Here is a 21,708-nt window from a genome sequence, read left to right as displayed (position 1 = left end):
GCACCCGAGTTCATGATTATAATTCAGTTCGTGTGAAGAAAACACTCGGCCTCACTCCCGATTGCTGAACTCCAAAATAATTATATTATTATTACAGTATAGTGACGGTTATTTATTTTCTCGTTCTATTCGCCGCGATGTCCGCGAAGGTCTTTGTACAGTGACGCACCTTTAGCGCAGCGTACTGCAAAAGGTTAGGAGGTTATAATAATATATAGGTTGCATGTTACTGGCGTCCCGAAAAATACGATTTGCAAGGATTTCATTGAATATAATATTTAGTGGACAAGATGCGTCCCAGTATCTCAAACGAGTCCCCCATATTAGGAATATCTATTACATTGTAGTAGCAGTAAAACCAAAAAAGTCATCTTTGAATGACCCGGTCATCGTGACATCCTGTCTATCGTCATTCCCATAAAATTGTATATCATATATTCTGTAAAATTGTTTCACTTTCTCTCCTCTGTCAAAACACTCAGTATATAGATGCTGCATATACCCCATTCCTTTCTGCAGCTCAACCCAAAAATACCTAATTATACACAATTTTATCGAATTATGAAATTGGTAAATCAGGAGGACCGAGCGGACCTCTTATACCCACAAATATAGCATTTTTATTTTTTTTTATTAAATTGTTCACAAATATAATTTTTGTTTAGTCTTTTACTGTGTTTTTTCTTTTTCTTTACACATATTTGTGTATATTTTACATTGGGCGTAAGCCCGTTAGGTATCGTATTATATATACGATGTATAATGTAATAAGCGATGAATAATATTATCGCATATTATTGTGCGGGGAAACCGTTCTCCCTACACACAGGTATGTGTATACCGCGTGCGTAGTCGAAACGCGTTTCATAATAACGTGTAGCCAATAGCCATTGTATTATATATTGTTTGTCGGTGACTATATATGTATACAATTATAGGATAGGAAGAAGAGTATAATATTCATCGTTGTCTTCTCGCATTTCGGCGCATCCACCACCGCCACCAGACTTTCCAAATGACGTGGAAATTTTTCGGTCGAAAATATTGAAGTATTGAAATCGACCCGATACTCGAAAAAAGGGCCCCCTTTCCCATATCTGTTTCTGTCTATCCGTAGAGACGCGTCAAACACAATACACCGACTATGCAGCAATAATAATCACGTGAACCGAGTACGATATAGAGCTGCAGAATATTTCTCCCACGGAATGCTCAGCCATCTCACAAGTATATAATATATATACCTATATATAGGTACGTACAAATTCATACAACAATAACAATAACAATAACAACATAATAAATAATAACAAATTATAATATATTATATGTGTATGTTTGTGTATATATATGTCTAACATACGATGCTTATATACATAATATAAGCATCATATACAGAGTGATTCACCAAGCATGCTCACCCCCCATTTTTCCATTTAATAATGAATTTATTCCAGTTCCGAATTTTTTTAATTTTTAAGTGTACCTAGGACACTAAAATACCTAGTATTTTCAAATACTTTACTTAATTTTATATTTTTATGTTGTATAAAAACGGCCTTAGTACTTATAAGAACAAAATTAAATATTAAATCTATTTTATAATTTTGTAAATCCATTTGTAAGGACTTTTATTCTTAGTACACAGTACTATACACTTTTTAATAACTCTGAAACTGTAGGTACTTATTCGAATTTGGTGAATCATCCTGTATATAATGTAATACGCGAGCACGTGTGAGTGTGTGACAGTCGGGACAAAATTGCCCCGCGCGGTTCACACCGGAACAATGGCCGCGGCCGTTATATATAATACATAATACAAGTGCGAGTGTGTGTGTACGTTTGTTTTTTGACGTATTCAGTTGACAAGTGTGTGTGTGTGTGTGTGTATGTATAATATAAACCCTCTATACATGTATATTATTATTTATGTGTATTGTATATATATATATGGGTATTGCGGGTATGATATTGCAAGTGCATATTTCGTTTTCCCGCCACACCCGTCGCGCGTGTTCGTGTTTACAACGAAAGTTTCCCATACGGTTACAGGTTCGTTGCCAACTTGTCGTAGGTACATAAATATAACAATAATTGTATATTATAATAATATCGCCTTGTTCGTATACAATTGTGTAGGCATACTATATAATATAATATACTGCGCCGTGTTTATATATATTATATACAGAGGTAGATATATAAAAGATGATTGGCACGGTGATCCGTTATAATTAACATGCTAGTTGCGGCTGTCACCTATATTTTATAATATTATATACGGTGGCGAAGAATCCAAAATTTTTACCATATGGTCGTAAAAAACAAACGAACGGACGATGCTCACTGACCGAATAATGATTGTACTGGTCTATCGCTTGCACTATACCGCGTATACCACGCATAAATAGTGTTTCTGGATCGAGTGATTATAAATTACTATTGTAGATTCGTCGGGAAATCCTTGACTGAGTATATTAGCCGACTACCATAATGTAGATGATGTATGGTTCCTGAATGTCGCGTTAAGGAAAAAAAAGAAGTGTATATAGAATAAATACATAATAACTTTGCTAATCACTGCGCCGACGACGACACTCGCGCGTCCGTGACCGATGGCTTTTATAATAAGCATAGGTAAGCGACCGGTATATGCGGTAGGTAAGCGTTCAATCATATGTTATATTATGCTGCGAGTGTGTGCGTTGTTTGTTTATGAAATATTTATTTCCGAGACATTACGCGCGCCCAGTCACCAAATGGCAAATTAACCGTTCGGAAAAATGTGTACGTACTCGACTGCTGCAGCGGAAAGGCGGAGAGAGACACACGGGTCGGAGGAGAGAAGACCACAAGGGTTACCATTTATAGAACGCGCGAGTGTAGGACGACGACGACGATCGGCGTGGGACGAATTACAGCACATCGCATATAATATACACGTATATCGTATATTATAATATTATGTATACGCCGCAAGTGGGCCGGACGACGGTGGAATCGTACGGCGGTCGGGCGTCGGACATTTCTCGAATGCATAATGCATTTTTACGCGGTCATTTTTTCGGAAAACCGGCGACGACACGATATTATATTATTATTATTATATCCTGCGCTACACCGGGCATTGTTCGATTGTTGTCGGACGGCGTCGTCCGGTCATCGCGCGGGTTTGTGAATCGAACGCGACCACCGCTGGACGACTCTTCAGAGTCGTAAAAACCGTTGTCACGAAGATATTTAAAATAATATCATAAGGTCGTACGCGCATACTGAATGCCGAAAACCGGGTACACGGGCACGTATGTCTATGGTCTATATTATATTATATTGTATATTTTGTATTCCGAGATATTTCGATCACACATTATTATTATTATTACAATTGTTGTTCAGCGTTTTCTGTTTATGTACTGTTCGACCACACAACATATCTCTACGATGGCGCCAGGCAGGTTCGTTGTTTGCCGCGGTTAATAATGTCTTATGATATTTGAATATGCCGTTATTAATATAGGCGCGTTTCGTACGGAATCGAAACCCGTCGTCGGCGCCCACCCGTGTAGCTTCAATCGTTGGATTATTATATTATGGTATATTAACGCGCGTCCTCATCATATTTGATCCTACGCGATTTTCCGTAGCCGGGTGAACGCACTCACGATGCCAAAACATACATCACTATACAACACGATGATAATAATAATAATAATAATCCCGATTCGGCATTGCAGGTGTCGGACAGCAGGCGCCTGTTCGGACTTTATTATTATTATAAATGGTACGTAGTGACAATCGGGCCGATTTTAACACACACGATGTGCAGACTTCGATTTCGATTTCATCCGGAAAAATTCTACCCTTGGTCGCGATCCATTTCATAATAGGCGGTGGTCGTGGTTTTAAACGAACGGAAACGCGTCGCGTTGCGATGGTTTGACTCTCCACTGTGCAGAAAACTGTACATTGAACCTTGAATCCAGTAAGCTCGAGCGTGGGCCGCTCCAAAATAATAATATGTCAATGTCGGGAAACCAACGTGTTATATGAGGTTTTGCAACTTCCCGGACAGAATATAATAATGATAAAATGCCGTAATAAATATATTTAGACTGTTTTCAGTCGTCGTGGGTTGTTGTAACTTGTAACTTTACGCGCCGTCGTATAATATGTTATTATAATATTATTACACCCATATACCTAATAAATGGTCATAAAAGCCCTCCTCGATCTGCAACAATGACGTACACGCAAGCGTGCAGTATTCTGTCTGATCGAAAACGAATCGTCAAATCTCTTACGAATAATTTTTTTTCCTGCAATTACGTCATTTTTCCTAACCTCACACGCACCTGTTCCAAAAATTCCATTTCACACAGGTAAACAGCAAAGTATTTTTCGAAAACAATACTAAATTTACAATACATTATATTATGTGCATATGTACCTATATTATGGTAACATTGGTAACTATTAACGTATAAGTTATAACTTAATGTACTATGTAGGTGGGTACACATTATAGCGTTGATTTTGACTTAAGTAACTAAACTTAATTTCTTTAATTTACTATAACCCACTATTGCCATACGGATAATCTGAACTCAACTACAATATAGGCACCTATATCTATAAATTGCGGTTAACGATTTGTAAAATCGATCATAGGCGCAATTTCAACTTTTGACTTGGAGAGGGAGGGGCTGAATATATTAAAGGCAAGCAGACCCTTACAATATATCATTCAAAATTGTATGTCCTAGATTTGGGGGGCTAAACCCCCTCAAGCGACAAACACATCCCCCCCCAATTTGCGCCTATTAAATCGATTCATCCACACGCGGCATAAACGTAACACGACGATACGATGACAAGACATTGGACATAAGACCATCTCTCCGCAATTACTATCTCGCCATACATTTACACGTGCACTAGGTACCTAAATATATCATGGTATTATAATAGTCAAAGGGCGCTCAGTGAACTGGTAATATTTTATAGTCCGGGCAGTGTCTCAAAATTCAAAAACATAATATAGCTCAACCGATAAGTGACAATAATAGTGACGACTTCAATATTGAAAAAGGTAAATAAATACAGCTTAATTAACTGAAAAAAGAATGTTATCCCATCCTGTCAGAGACGGTACAGGCACCATACAACGACGTACCTGTATAAGATTCAATTCCAATAGACGCTAGTGGTGTTGTGGTATACGATATGATATATTATCATCATTCGGAGTTTGAAACATTTAACTACCTATTAACTAATATTACATTTGTCATTTATATATTACTGGGCAGCTATTTTTTGGTCTATGATTTTTGTGAAATGTCACCGTTAAAAATATTTTAGTTTATAACGATTTAAATCCAGAATTTACGATCTTCTTATAGGCACCTATTTAATCCTAAATTGCATTGGGACCACGTGTGTTTGACCAACTTCCGAGAGATAAATAGATATTATATTATATACACACTTCGTATATAATACGAGATACCGGGTTTGGTTTAATCCGAAGAACAATTTCTAAAAAAATAAAAACTGGTTTGCGGCGTGACTCGCGACAGTTGTTTTACATAATATCGATAACTACCTATGCCGACGTATAATAATACGCATAGATATATTAACCACGCATGTAAGCGGTTTCTAAAGTAAAAACATCCCAGTGAAGTATATATACAAATATAAATATTTAGAGTATCTATGATTATAAGTCAATGGATTTGGAATATTGCACGGTTATTGTGCTGCAATTTTGAATGGAGAAAGTACAATAAGTTGCAGTCGGGTTACAATAACAAAAGCACGTGGAATGTAAAATTAATATTAATATGTATTATTATTACAATAGTTGCATCATATACTTTCAATTAAAAAATAAAAACGGCGATCTCAAGATGAATGATATCTCTAAAAGTTCCGTAGGGGAACGATGTACCAAGTTGGTAAATCAAAAACGATACGCTCACTGCGCAGTAGCAATAATATAATGCGATTTTCGAGAAAATCGAATAAAGTCTGCAGTGCGGGCCCGAGGCGACGATGGAAGGCAAAATATCATCGCAATGGTTTTCACCGACAGCACTCGTTCGTCAAATCCCGAGCGGAAGAGAAAGTCGAAAGCTATAATATTATATATGTACTCGGCGATACACGCACTCGTATTCTATATAAATTATAAATACATAATATACATGTGTGTGTGCAAATAATAATAACTTGTTGAACGCAATGATAAATTCCTGTTAGGGTAAACTGCAGGACGACTGCAGTCTAGCATGCTCCGAGTTTTGGAACTTTTGTACTTAAAGACCTTGGCGTATTTTTAATTCTTTTGATTTTCTATTAAATTTAAATTGACAATACAAAATTTGATTTTTATACACCTACATCTGAATGAGTATATAGTTGCTGATAGGTATTAAACTGTTATATGTCTATACTATATACCTTCTATGGGAATAACAGTATCGATTTAAAGTAAAAAAATAACGCCGTATCGTCACACAACGACACCCCTAATTAAATACACAGGATATCTAATAGTATTTGAAAATATATGGTCTTTAAAAATATAGGTACATAAAAATCACAATTTTAATAAGTGCGCTGCAAATTAAAGGATAAAATAGCAGCAAGCACATGATTAACGAATTTGTCAGCTGCAGTATCTACACAGCACATATACATTGCGTATACGAACGCGCTCGTTTTGTAATGGAGGGCAATAATCGTTGGGGGAAAAATACAATTAATATTTTGCCGAAGTCTCAACTGGAAAAAAAAATTTTTAGTAATAATAAAAACACCTCGTTACATAATATACGAACTGGATGACTCGCAGTTTCAACGGACAAATTTCCCGACTCTCTACGCGTATACACACACACATGACCGATTATTATTCACGACAGATTCCACGCGTGTAATTCGGTTTTCCGACCTCTTCCCTTATCCAAACACACCGCAACTCCAACACATGTGTCGTGTTCGCAGAACGTGCGTGAACCACGTTTTTTAACCACGGCAACCTTGACTCGATTAGCACACGGTTTTTTTTTCCCCATTCGCATCTTGTTTGCGTTCTTAACAAGACCATCAGTTACTCTTTTTTACGCGATACGTATTTTTTACATACTCTTTCTTTCCACGCGCACACACTATCGGTTTTTTTTTTCATTCCTTCCGTCGCGTATCGCTTTTTAAATGCTCCGTCAGTCTATACGCGCATTTGTGAAAATGACAGGTCTGATAATGAGACAACGACGTATAGGTTTTATCAAAGCTACATTATTGTTACACGCGCACGTCCATATAGTGAACTCATGTATGTACCTAAAGTGGCAGCGTTCGAGATTTGCCCTTCGTCTCGGGGGTACGATGACCACACGCGACAATAATGTCAAAAACCATAATATATTTTTTGCACGTGAACTGTATATTGTATACAACTCGTTATAATAGTATTATGACGTGATCCTACTAAATAATATTTTAAACGGAAAAAGATAAGTTACAGGTCTGCAGGTTGTAAATTATAAAAGTATACATATATATGCAAAGGTGGGGAAGTTAATGAACATGATTGACTTAAGTTAAGTTAATTTAAGTAAACACACAATTAATAAGTTAGATATGAATAGTTAACAAATAAGATAATTATTAGATTACTTTAAAACCGTATAATCGTTGTGTGTATTTACTACTTATTAATGTATAAAACCATATTAAAACCAAAACTGTCAAAAGCATTTTTAATTTTATTTTGATGGATTATTATTAAATCAACTGAAAAAAAAAACTTTTTAACTCTGCCAACTTGCATATATGTGGACATATGTGGTATTGCCGAGGATACGTCGTCGGATTGTGCAGTGAGAAAATAATATAATATATAGGTATTAGGTAGGCACGTAATAATAATACCTACACCAGACACCGCACTACTAGACGACGTTTTATCATCCACTGCTCTGAATAATAATTAATCGCGTTCGTGCGCAATACGGTACGCTATACAATATTACTTTACGTACATATATTATATTTTATCCGTAGGTACCTTTGTATATAAAATAATGTACATTATATATTATTATATTATACGCAGTGATTGTTTTCGGGGTTTTGTGTGCGAGTGTGGGAACGGAGGACATGTCGCGTTCACGACGCACGTATCGTGGCCGAGAAGCGTCGTGTGTACAGTACGACATACCAATATACTATATGGGTACGCCTAGAAATAGGTGGATATAAGTACGTGATTTGGGACCCGACTAACCGAGAAGCGACTGTGATCGGAATAATATCGAACCGGAAAGTTTACCGTAATGCCCATCATGATACTGCTGCGGCAGATTCTCCGCTTTGAGTTAGGTATAATATTTTAATATGAAGTGTGTATAGTTTTACAGCTGGACGGGCTGTGAATTTCAAAACTAAAACTTTACTACAATGTATTTACTGTTTATATAGGTGTATACTGTATACGGTATATATGTGCGGTACAGCCCATGACTATTCGGCGGAGTAGCTGCTTTCTATAAATACGAGTGCGTATATCGCGTCCGCAAACGATTCGAATGACTTCTGTTTTCTACATAATTATTATATTTTATATTGCACACCACGATAACCACCGACGCCAAAATAATAATATTGTATTTCCTGCGCCGATAATACGCCGCCGCCTGGATCGATGAAATCGATTGGAATTTGGAATGCATTTATTGTATACCTATCACTATTAAAATATATTATAGGTAGGTACTATTAGGCGGTACACCTATACGTTTGACGAACGGATACGAAAACGTGAAGACCGAAGGACGTCTAGTCACTTAGTTGACTGCACACGAATATCGTCGTCTGATATTATTATCGAAAACGATGGCACTTTTAATAAGACGAAGGGGGGCATGACATTAGACAATTATTTATGTTACCGGAGACTTTTTTTTTACACATCAAAAACCATAAAAACAATTTCAATCCGACCTCATTGCCATTATTTTCTATGTAATTATGTTTAACCAATTACTTTACTGTATAATGCGTGTATACTGTAAACATATTATACGAACGCGACGTTGAACTATACGTAACCAGTCTCGGTAGTAATAATAGTAATAACGAATAATCAATGCCGATCACTTGACGTTGTACTTGAAATTAGCTCAATAATCGACTGGCCGCGACCAGCGTGTCCAACTCAATGTTTTCGTTTACCTTGATGCGATTAATATAGTTTATTTAATAATTTAGTTTGAACAAATAGGTGGTGGAGTCATATACGTAATAGCATTGTGAACTCTAATCATCAATAAAAGCTCCACGTGCTTATTACATCGAGAAGTATGATTGTTAGTTATGTTTCTGAAATAATTCTATACAGTTGGTATACAGTGTATAAAAATAATTTATTATATAATATTATCGAAACTCAAACATACAATTTATTAGGTACCTATGATTTAAGAAAAAAAATGTCCATGAATATAGTCAGTACTACCATATTACCTAATGGTTGGCCCGTACCTTTAACATATGAATAATATGATTACATCTCTTTCGATTTTTTAAAATATTTATTAACATTTTATACATTTAATAATTAAAATAAATTAATGTATAATATTATATATTTATAATCTTGAAATAATAATCAATTTTTAAGAAACCCGATTATATTGATATGACCTTGTAAAATTACATTTAGATGTAGGTATTATGTACAATTCTCAGGTTTAAAAAAAATGGAACGATTAATTAACTTTTGGATAATAGTGAGAATTAGTGTTCATAAAGTGCGTATATATAGGTACATATAGGTAATTTATTATGGCGTTCAAGAACACGTTTTACTTGCCCCTTATATTATAGTGGTTTTATGCCACTTGTGAAGACACTTTGATTCTATTCGATTAACGGGTGTGTACAAACAATATTCAGACAAATCATTGTCGTTATAATTTATTTCCCACAAACCAACGTTCGGCAGATGAAATAGATTGTACATAGTATTTGAACGGTACACTGCAAGCGTGTGCATTTGGCCTACAATACGATTGAACTCGGATAGTCGGACGGGTGTCACGATATAATATTATGATGATTGTGTGTAAAAAAAACGATTAGGTCTGTCTTAATTGCGTTTTAAACGATGTTTTGTTTTAATCGAATTGAATGTTTAATAGTATGCGAAATGTTTTTATCGGGAGACAAAACGCACGCCGGGATGTGCACTACGGGAGATCATTGTGCCTAGGCTTTAATATAATAAATCCCCAACAACGTTGAGGTACGGGTTCGAGTTCAACACGCGGCGCATGCTGTTGTCCGGGAAATAAAAAAATCTAACGAAAAATTGTTCAAAATGAAAATATTTCGTACGTGGCAAGACCGCGTTTGCTTATTAATTATTTGTTTGTTTTTATGTTATTGGAAAGCCGCTGTGTACGGCCACATAGTTATTGTGTAAACCTCTAACTGTGTGTGCTGCGGCTGTCGTTATATTATTTTTATATTATATATAAGTGTATACACATTACACACTGTACGGTCAATAAAAGTATGAATACAAGCCTTGAGGCGTTGATTAAGTTATATACTCAACAACTGTACAGTAACATTGCAGTTACGTTCACTACACGCGATTAATCGAAAAAAATGAAACCACTGGTTTTCTATAAGTAATAAATAATAATATAAAAGTATAAGGCTTAAACCGATAAATTACACGGTGCCGTATTAATTGCATCATAAATATTATTTTAAACAGTTAATCTTCCCAGATTTACCTAATCTGATAACAAATATTGATTTATTCAATGTGTTACTATCACTTTTTCCATTTGATTTAATAATAATCATGAAAAGTTACTAAATACTATTTAATCTAGTTTTATGTAATATTATTCAAAAGGATTTTTTTTTATTTTTTATCTTTTCTTTTATGAGGAACTCAGGAAACCGCGGCCCGTGCAGCGTGTGAAGAATTATGTACTAAATTCAAAAACTTTGTAATCGAGGCAACAATGTTATTTTAATAAAAACGTAATCACGTAACCTAATACTGATTAAAAATTAGAAATCTGTATAAATTAATTCCCACAGTAAAGAATTAATAATTTTCAACCCTCGTAATGCTCCGGTGCTAAGTGATAGCTAAAACCCGATTTAGATAAAAAAATTAATTTAATATGACTCTTAGGTATTGCATGTATATAGGATATTTTGAGTTGATTAATGGAATATTTTTGAAAATGAATTCGATTTCCTAGATGGAATAAAGGCCGCGTTAGTAAATACTAATACTGCAAGGAGCTATTATAAGAAAAGAACACTAATAAATAATTATGTGCAACTGAGATAAAAAATTAAGGACTCTCTTGTATAATATAATTAAATTAAACAATTAAAAAATCGTACAACAAAAATTCACCGAAAGAAGGTTCATCATCCCTTCACTCCAATGGCCCTATTACGTCTATAAGAATATTATTATTAATAATAATATTATTGTAAGACGATTAATTATTTACCGCACGGACTTACCGATCGGATTGTCAACGTTATGAAATTCGCTGGACTGTGTGCTAGGTATATATAGCCGAATTCCAAGTATGTATTTCTCCTTGGGGCGCTTTGATACGGTTTTTCGCCTTAAAAAAATTTACTATTTACGAACGCGAAAAATAAAATTAAAATGCGTGGAGAAACAAGACGGAGTACATATGAATATTATACAGAACGCACGGCGAAAATAATATTTTTACTCGATTGCGATAATTATATTATTATAAGAAAAACGAAACACACGTGGGCAAAATAACGCAGGCGGCGAGTACGACGGCTACGGCGGCGTTCGGCGGCGGCGGCGACGACGACCGGAGAGAGTTGCGAACGCGACTGCACGGGATGGCACGACCACCACTTCTGAATATTCTGATCCGCGGCGGCGGCCAGTGTAATACACTCTTACACAACTTTCCTACGTAGCGCCATCAGCTGCTGCTGCTGCGGTGGCGACGTGTCCACCACCACCACCGTCGCCACTGACTGGTCTCGTCGCCACTGCCTCCTCCCCCCCTCGCCCCTCGCTCAAATCGACGACGACAATCTCTAAAATAAATAGCTACGTTCGCGTATTACGATAATAATATTAATATTATTATTACATACCTGGCCGCGCGTCGTTCATAAATTTTTTTCGCATCTGTTGTCACGCAAGCGCGAGTTTGGTTGTCTACTCGGAACGCCGGAATTAGCGGGCGAAAAAAAAATGAAAATGATACGATTCGACTTTACCTATATAATGTAATAATATTACAGCGATGCATTGTGGACATGGCTAGGCCACTAAGCGATAGATCAGAGGTCTGAGGATCTCTCAAGATCCTCCTAAAATTGTACAATTCCCGACACCCCCCCCCCCTCACCACAAAACCAAAAATAGAATGTACATTTTCTCGAATGAACGAAAAAGCTCACCGTATGATATTGGCAGTGTCAATATAATATAATAAAGATCAATATAATTTTCTTAAAACACTTCAAACAGTTCAAATTAATTACGGAATTTATTATAATTTCACATTTTTTTTAAATTATTTACCTACTACAAAATTGAATAGACTTATAATATTTCAATTGAAATATACCATTTTTATTTTTTAGAATGTTCGAAGGTAAATGGTAATTGGTAATGCATATTAAAAGCGGAAATGATAGTATAGCTACCGTTATTTAAAAAAAAATAATAGATGTTCCAACTGTTCACAAATATTACCGATTTCCCTATCGTTTGCATAGTGCACAGTATATATTTATATATTGTTATTATTGCGTTCTCACGGTTGGAATTTAACAATAAATTGCTTTTCTCCATCCGACAACCGTTTGAACGAGTTATAAAACAATTATTACGCGCGTAACGTAGAATTTCGGCAACAACAAGTGGGTAACTAAAAGAAATTCGTACGATATTTATTTCACAATAATCCAATCATATTATTATCAAGAAAATATACTTTTGGAATAAACTACTAAATCAATTATTGATTCTAACACTTTACTAGTACATATACGTTATACCGTTATACGAATATTATAATTTATTTAAAATAGTACCTATATTATTATAATGCATCTAGTATATCAAGCCATTACAACAGTTATTTATTCCTCTAAAAAATTAATGTAAAACACAATTGATTGTAAGCCAATATCGACCAAATGATATTTGAGTCGTTCAAACAATTTATAATAAATCGTATAGTTTACTCAACTGATTGAACAATAATAAAAAAAAAAAAAACGATCGTGGTGAATATTCTGTAACATTTATTAAATATTAATTTTCATTATTTCACTGTAAAGAGTTAACTATTATAACCATTTTGTTTTATCTAGACTCAATAATATGGCGAATAAACCTATATTATACTTGAATAATTTCATAGTACATTTATACTAGGTACTCAACAACGACCCTTTGAATAATTATAAGAAATTATTCCTTCAATTTACTTCTAAGACGCCATTGAAATTGCCACCAAAATATGTAACGTTGTATTGTTTGAGTATTTTTTTAAATTGCTAATCGATTAAACGGGAGAGCTCGTAATAATACCATTCAAATTATACGTGAAATCATTATCTCTGAAAGGACTATTAATTTATTTCTGCATGGAGAAATTATTTCACCCAAAAATTAATACCGGAACAAAATATTGAAATACCCATTTAACTATTTTAAATATACACTTTGAACGCTGCACGTCACATTTACGGTTCTCAAAATAATTACTCGAAATAAACGTACTGATTAAAAAAAAAAAAATTCTAAGCATTCCTGAATATATTATTATTATATATGATATGTTGTCTATCTTGAATATTGTTGATTACATATTATGCAATAGTTTGAATAAATATAAAATAATATACATTATACAGGTAGTACTCCGTAGTCCGTACACTCAATAGTCAAGCTAAAGAATTCGGCATGGTCGATAAATACATACATTAAATTGTGATTTGTTTAGTGCCTACAATATACGTGTACCTATATAGGTACTGTGTCTATATAAATATATATATAAACACACACACACCCGCGCGCCGCGCGTGCACACGTACACTTAAGTGTGAGTTTGTGTGTGTGTGTGTGTGTACAAAAAGCTGTTACGAACATTATTGTTAATCACCTAGTCATAAATTATTATGTTTAGAATTTAATTGTATACAATTCTCATCCTAAAATGTATAAACCAACGATTTTGTCAACAATCCCATAAACCACACAACTATATGTATGCGATTTTAATCCCATACAACGATACGTCCAAACGACAATTTAAAACAAAATAAAACAACGCACCGCGCATAGCATAATTTTATGCTAATATATTATATAAATTAGCGGACGGAACGATGATAATATATTTTACAAAAGAGCAAAAATATCCGATTTTTTCCCTCGAGCCACCGACCTTCAGCATACCACGCTCATGTAAAAATCCAATAAAATTAATAATATGATATATTTTATATTATTATAAGCGCATTCCATATAGTTTCAAAATCGTCGTTAAAATATTGTAGTAATTATATGATTTCCTCGTCATTTAGTCAGTAGGTTGGGCCCTAAAGCGGAATCGGCCAATATTCCTGTAACCCTGACAACAGCACAATGAATACCTGCCACATGAAAATACATAATAATATAATACGACTCTGCAGTAGCGAACTGGAGCGATTGATGTGTCAGATTCGTCGGACACATGCACCGGTGCACCATGCACCTAATAATGGTTTATTAATAACACGTTTTATCTGGCCCTCGAAATGAGTCGTTATAATAGACAATACGAATACATTTTACCACGTTATGAACGATAATACTTGTAATAATAATATCGGGTATGGAAATATAAGGTAGGTGTGAATATTTTCATATGATATTATAGGGTTTAAAAATAAAACAAACTAGTTTTTTTGCACATGTCAGAATATCAAATCTCAGATGATTGTATTTGTGTAATCGTTTTCTATATTTAGCACATTGTAATATATATACGATGTGATCGCGTCACATATAAAACCGATAATATTATATTATACTCTTTGAACTTGCATAACTCCATTTGTTTTCAGTCAGCTCGCATATGTATAATCAAATGCACGACTATCGCATATTATAATGTCACATATGAGCAATTTAATGTCCAGAACGACGAAGAATAAAAAAATCCTGTTTATAAAACCAAAACATTCATTTCCCCGTTCAGAATCTAAAATCATATGAAATAATACATAATTTAACTATATAATATAATATTATACATGTATTCTCCCGTGGTTTATTGTTTTGAAAAAACAAGTTTAAACAACATTTACAACAATAATTGTATAATAGGTACACTGCAATGTTATCGCTTATTACCTATATGAAAAATTCAATAATAATATTATTACGATGAAATATTGTAAGAGTAAAGATGACTTATCCAGCGTTTAAGTCTCTTATTGTATAATAATAATAATATAATATAAAATTATACGTGGAATATAAACAATAATTATATAATACTATATATTATATTATTATATTATTATCTATGGCTTCTATATTCCAAACATATGTGATTAACTATATATACAACTTAAGTCACGTATTTAGGGGTAAGGGATTATGGGTTAAAACCACCCTCCCCTGAAATTAAATCCTATACACGCCATTGACACCTCTGTAAAATATACTAAATAAATAAATAGCAAACCAAGGACAGATGTATAATAAAAAGATAATAATACATAGTTATTTGTTTAGAGTAGTTCTTGGCCGGTCTATTTCTGTAGAATAATATGAAGCAACAAAATAAATTCAAGTATTCTAAGTTGTGTAATAAGTACTTATAATAATTTTCAATCGATGAAAACTTTATTTTAATTAATTAAACAAATAGATATTTTAAATTATTATTAATATTTTGAAGTAATTATATAGTCAGTACCTAGATCTATATTATGATCTGTGACACATGTAGTGTATTTGTTTTTTATACGATCGACTTTGCAGAAATATTTTGTTTTTACCAACTGCCCCCTATGTAGTGACATTGATTGGATGATATTAGTATAGGTTATATTATTTTTTCAATATAGGTTACCAGGTTACCTATATTACCTTTTATTGTTTTCATCTTCAAATTAACGGTATCTCTCGATTATAGCCCGCGGTTTCGAATTTCCAATTATTACTTATTATGTTTTATTTTACTTCTATTAGCATAACGATGATATATAATATATTATGATTATGATTATTAAAAATACATTAACCAAAACTCGTGCAAAAAGTTGGCTATGACCTTCACGTTGGCCTACCGTTTCCGAACTGTAGGTCACACTTATATGGATATGGTGTAATAATATATGGATGATAGGTACGTATTATCGTAATGATAGCATTTATGGTTTTCGAAAAATCGATTTGCTCTTCGCTTACAGATTAATGACTCGGATGACACTCGCACGACGCGCGCCCGTGTAATAATAATATACTCGTATTATACTGCTGTGGCAAACGTAATGAGAAGATAATATAAACGATCAATAGTCGCATAAATCTTCAATTCATCGGCTATTTTTGTCCCGCGAATACGTATACAATACTTACGCTACGCATAAACATACGCTAGGTATATACCGAACCGCGTGCGAGTGAATATAATAATATATTATGGTGTTATTTAAAACGACGATACACATATTATATGAGTACACCGTACACAAACACACTCGCGCGCGTAATATAGGTACACATACGACGTGTAAATGAACGATATATTACACTAATAATATACGGTGCAGTCACATAGTCCATGCACAATACCTACATATTATTATATACATACTCGAGCAGTCACCTCGCTTGTATAAAATACCATACGCGGGGTGTTCGTCCTCGTATAATAAGTTTTTTTATTGCCGTCTTCTAGAAATTCTAGTCGGAAGCCGGGTTTCGACTTACCGAAAATTTGCTAAGGTAAAACGGAATGCTGCAGTGTTGTGTTAACGAATATACAACTCTTTACTATTTTTCTATACTTACCCATAACAAAAAAAGCATGTTTTTCTTAGCTTTATCTAAAACCGCATCACGTTATTTTATTTGGTATCAACTAGTATTAAATTTAAAAAAAAAACTGCGTACTAACCTAATAAAATATTTAAAACAATATTCGCATTATATCGATGAGAGACGAGAGTGTAAAAAATTAATCACTAGATAATGTGCAAATCAAACAATTTTAAATGTAATTATCAAATTTAATATAATCATATAATATAATATGTTATCGGGAAAACACGAAAAATACCTGCATTGTATATCAGGTTGTATATTACTATAATACTGTATAATATGTGTATCTATATATCATAATATTTTATGGACGAAAATAATGATAATGGAAATTTAAATGCCACGGTCCAAGCCTATTTCCAATACTTCCAAACTAAAGATAGGTAGGTACTTATAGTATTTAATCTTCGCGATGTTGCTGTGGTGGACAGTTTAACTGTGGATGTACCATAGTATTACCAACACTACAGAAACAATAATATCGCCTTGGTCACTGTGGAATTTCTAATACCTGCTGAAAATCTATTAATTATGCATATTCTTAAATACCTAATCAATAAAGTCTTCCTAAAAAGTCTTTCCGCTAGTGGAAAGTAATTCAAATTAACATGATGAATAATTTTTAATGCTGCAAGAAGTGTGTTTGTAATCTATGTATAGAAGATTAAATATTGTTTAGAAAATAAAATCTTTTAATTGGCTACTGTATAAATATTTTTTTTAATCTACGTAAAAATAAAAAACAAAATGTATCATTCGTGGCGGCGGACACTGCAACACGCCGCTCAACAGTGTGCCATGTAGAGACCCCCACTTTTCAAATCCAAAACTTAATCTGCATTCGTTTGTGCCGTTTAGTGCTTATAATTCCGTAATTTGTGCAGCTAATGCTAAATCCTTTCCCAAGATATCCAACTTTAAAAGTGGTGGGGGACTCCTTAGCCCACCCACCACGGAATTTCAAGACCAAACTTACGACATTCATCTGTGCTTCGTTTGTGCCAGTCCGTGCTTTTGACCCCGTCGTTTGTGCTATGTATACACTATACATGTATACGACTCGTGCGTAGAAAAAAATGATTTTTTTTTGTTTTTCGGCAATTATTCTACTATCACGTTCGCAGCAACAAAATAATATCATCTACACGCCATTTGTAACCAGATAAGTGATTAAAACTACACATACATGTGTGACTGTCGATTGTTTGAGTATAAGACACGAATACGGTGTAGCCGTGCAGGTAAATAGCTAGTGGACAATACACTATACCTATATACGCCCTACCTACTCCAGCAGTAACAAAAACAAAAAAGTAATATTTGGTCAAATTGTACACAATCTAAAATATGCACGTAGCACGTGTGTTAAGAGAACACGGCACCATCAACTAAATTTGAGTACCTAGTGCAGAATATATTATAATATACCTACTATGCATAATATTACGAACCTGCAGCATGATTTGTAAAATTAAAAATTATTATTAGTACCATCATCGAATTGCTATGAAGTAGACCCACGTCCCACATGTATATTATTATATGTGTAGATTTAAATTTTAAAACACTCTACGGTAGCTGCTGCGGATTCCTAACAAATGTATACTTAATTTTTCTTGCGAAATCGAATCCACTTACGTTAAATGTTAATCCAATGTATAATGTGATTATGTTTATTATACGAGATTCGAGGTGCCTCATAGTTCTATTCTCGTACCCATACCCCCTATCTATATATTATATTATATATATATATTTTATATATATATAATACTATATAATACTATATTATACTATGTTTACTTATCTAATTGTCTCTTGCAAAACCTAAACACTTTTATACATTATACCTGCAACCTGCTACCTAGTAGTATTATTGTTTTATTAAATATTATATAGGATTAATGGACATTTTCAATAGATTGATTTTTAATTATTCAGCAAAAATCAATATATTATATTCGCAGTCTTGCAGATTTTTAAAAAAAACCAAGGAAACAAAATATATACTATTTTTTTCCCCTATAATAATAATGATTCTCTTATTTGCTTAAAGTCTTTCAAAATCGAAAATGTTAACTAGAAAAGAGTAATACTGACGAGGACAAACACGCACCTGTTACATTATGCCTATATTGTATAGGTATTATATATTATTATATTTATGTAGGGGAAATTTAACAAGGTTTTCTTACAGTGTTTATAGGTAGGTGGTTACAGGTTACGGGTAGGTAGGTGGGCACAAGTGGGTAGGTATACAAATTCGATTTGTTTATACTCAGTATACATATGTGCCTATATATATGCATGTGATTTATCGATATTATAATGACGACAGGTCCGACCGAAACCGTTATACTATATTATTATGTAGGTATACCGTATACGAGTGGAAAAATTGGATTCATATATCACATACGAATGTGTTTAAATTGGGTTATACTATATTATATATTATATTCGACATCAACGAGAAGAAAAACCGCAATACACAAACATAATATAAAGAAATTTATGTATATATATATATATTACATATATATTATATTATATCCATATAGGTACGCTGTTAAGTACACTACGTACATTTTACATTTAGGTGCCTATTCACATCCATATACAAACGGATAACTGCGTGAAACGTATAAGCTGCGAGATTAAAAAAAAAAAATAATGATAATAGAATATCGATAACAACGATACCAATAAATAAATGAATATAAAAATAAATACTGCGGTTGCAGAGTCAGGCGGGCGATTCTGGGGAAATATGATCACGAAGTAGTTGGAAAGTGTTTATCGCGGTTGTGTAATTTGCGTGCGCACATGGAGTACACGACGCCGAGAACGTTATAATAATATATTGTAATAGCACTACAAACTCATAGACATTACATATTATATTATACATATACTTAAGCGTGTGTGCTTGTGTTTGTATATATAGGTAACGCATAATAACGACCGTGAAGGTCGCCCGGCGTTTCAACGTTCGGAAAATCGAACCCGGTAAACCGGATTTCGATAGTGCCAACGTCCGGTCCGCATCATATCTTCGTTTTTGATGGATTTATCGTGCTCAACAATATTGATGACTTGTTACGTATATATGTAAGTACCGTACGTATAGGTATAGGTTACCGTACTAATGCACTATACTATAGTACTAAGCTACAGGTCTACACGTCATATTTATATTATGTATTTAGGTTGTTGTTATTATTGTTTGTTTACGAGTAATTCGATTCCCACGGACGGGTAGTAGCGGTATAGGTATATTATAATAATATGTATATTGTGATTATTATACATTCTGATAACGTATATTATACAGTCGCTGTCGTTGTATACGTGACGATGATGTGCAAAATATGTCGATTCCGTTAATTCAACATTCACACATACATAGCGAACAGTTCAGTAGGTTAAAACGTACGACGTTTGTAAAGAACTTTATAGTACATAAAAGTATTTAACATAATATACATATTATATTATTATAGTTGATTTTATATTATTACCTATTATAAATCCACGCACTGCGATGCAACGGATACTCATTGTCTCGGCTATTTGACAGAATACCTATATTTATCGTCATATTGTTGCACTTATTGGGAATTTCATTATTCGAACAAAATTCAATATACTTACATTATAAAAGTATACATAAAATACAAATTGTTTGGTTTAGAATATAAATAATTATTGTATTTAATATCGTTTCCATTACATGAATCAACGGCAGAGAACGCGAGTAGGATAAATGAAATTAATTTACGGAAAATCGGCGTATCGAAATATATGATATGGCTAATGCGTCACGTACATATTTTAATAGGTTTATATTTTATATATTATATCGAATACGAATTAAATAATGCAATGAACTTGATAGAGCATTTTTTTTTTTTGAACAAGTAAATTAAAAACACCACGGACTATATACCGTCGCAGTGTATAGCATGTCTATAGAGCTATATAGATATTTTACCCTTTGTTATAGTTTTTCTTCAGGATGAAATATAAAAATAAATTAAAAACTTTATAGCTGGTAGTATATAATATATATATATATATATGCTTTCACTATACAGAGTGATAAATATGTTCTCACTAAAATCGCTCAATCGAACTCAATATGTTTTATATATGTATACGTATAATATATTGTATAGGTACCTACTATCGGAGAGACAGTAACATGACGTCGTACGTCCTTTTATTTGATGCATGGACCATTGTGTTCGCTATAAAGCTGGTTACACAATGGCCGTTATAGATTTATTATTTTTACGTATAGTGATCGTGTCAAAACATTTTACTGATGTCGCACTATATAATATAATGTATAGATACATATTACTTATATAATAATATACAGTGACATTTGTCATATTATCGTGTTAATAATTTCCGTGTTTTATAACAATAATATAAGGTGTATAATATGTATTATAGAGAGTAAGAGTATTGTCTGTACAAAAGGTGGTACACTGGTACATATAAACATATTAAATACTGTTTTATTATTATGT

The 21,708-nt window shown here is 33.5% G+C and overlaps 1 protein-coding gene across 3 annotated transcripts in view; it reads right to left on the bottom strand.

The window, feature by feature from the left end:
• The window catches only part of LOC100165611, a 141,134-nt gene that overhangs the window by 87,423 nt on the left and 32,003 nt on the right, over positions 1-21,708 (bottom strand). Inside the window, exon 1 of one of the 3 annotated variants that reach the window (XM_001944155.5) lies at positions 11,575-11,968. The exons of the other annotated variants lie outside the window; for them this stretch is intronic. The gene's annotated coding sequence lies outside the window, so the exon portion shown is untranslated. Of the gene's footprint in view, positions 1-11,574; positions 11,969-21,708 lie in introns of those variants that run through there. 3 annotated transcript variants of the gene reach the window in all.

The sequence above is a fragment of the Acyrthosiphon pisum genome, chromosome A1 (assembly GCF_005508785.2).
Source record: "Acyrthosiphon pisum isolate AL4f chromosome A1, pea_aphid_22Mar2018_4r6ur, whole genome shotgun sequence".
Classification (NCBI taxonomy): domain Eukaryota; kingdom Metazoa; phylum Arthropoda; class Insecta; order Hemiptera; family Aphididae; genus Acyrthosiphon; species Acyrthosiphon pisum.
Note: the sequence above shows the minus strand (reverse complement) of the source record. Positions and strands in the feature narration are given on the sequence as shown.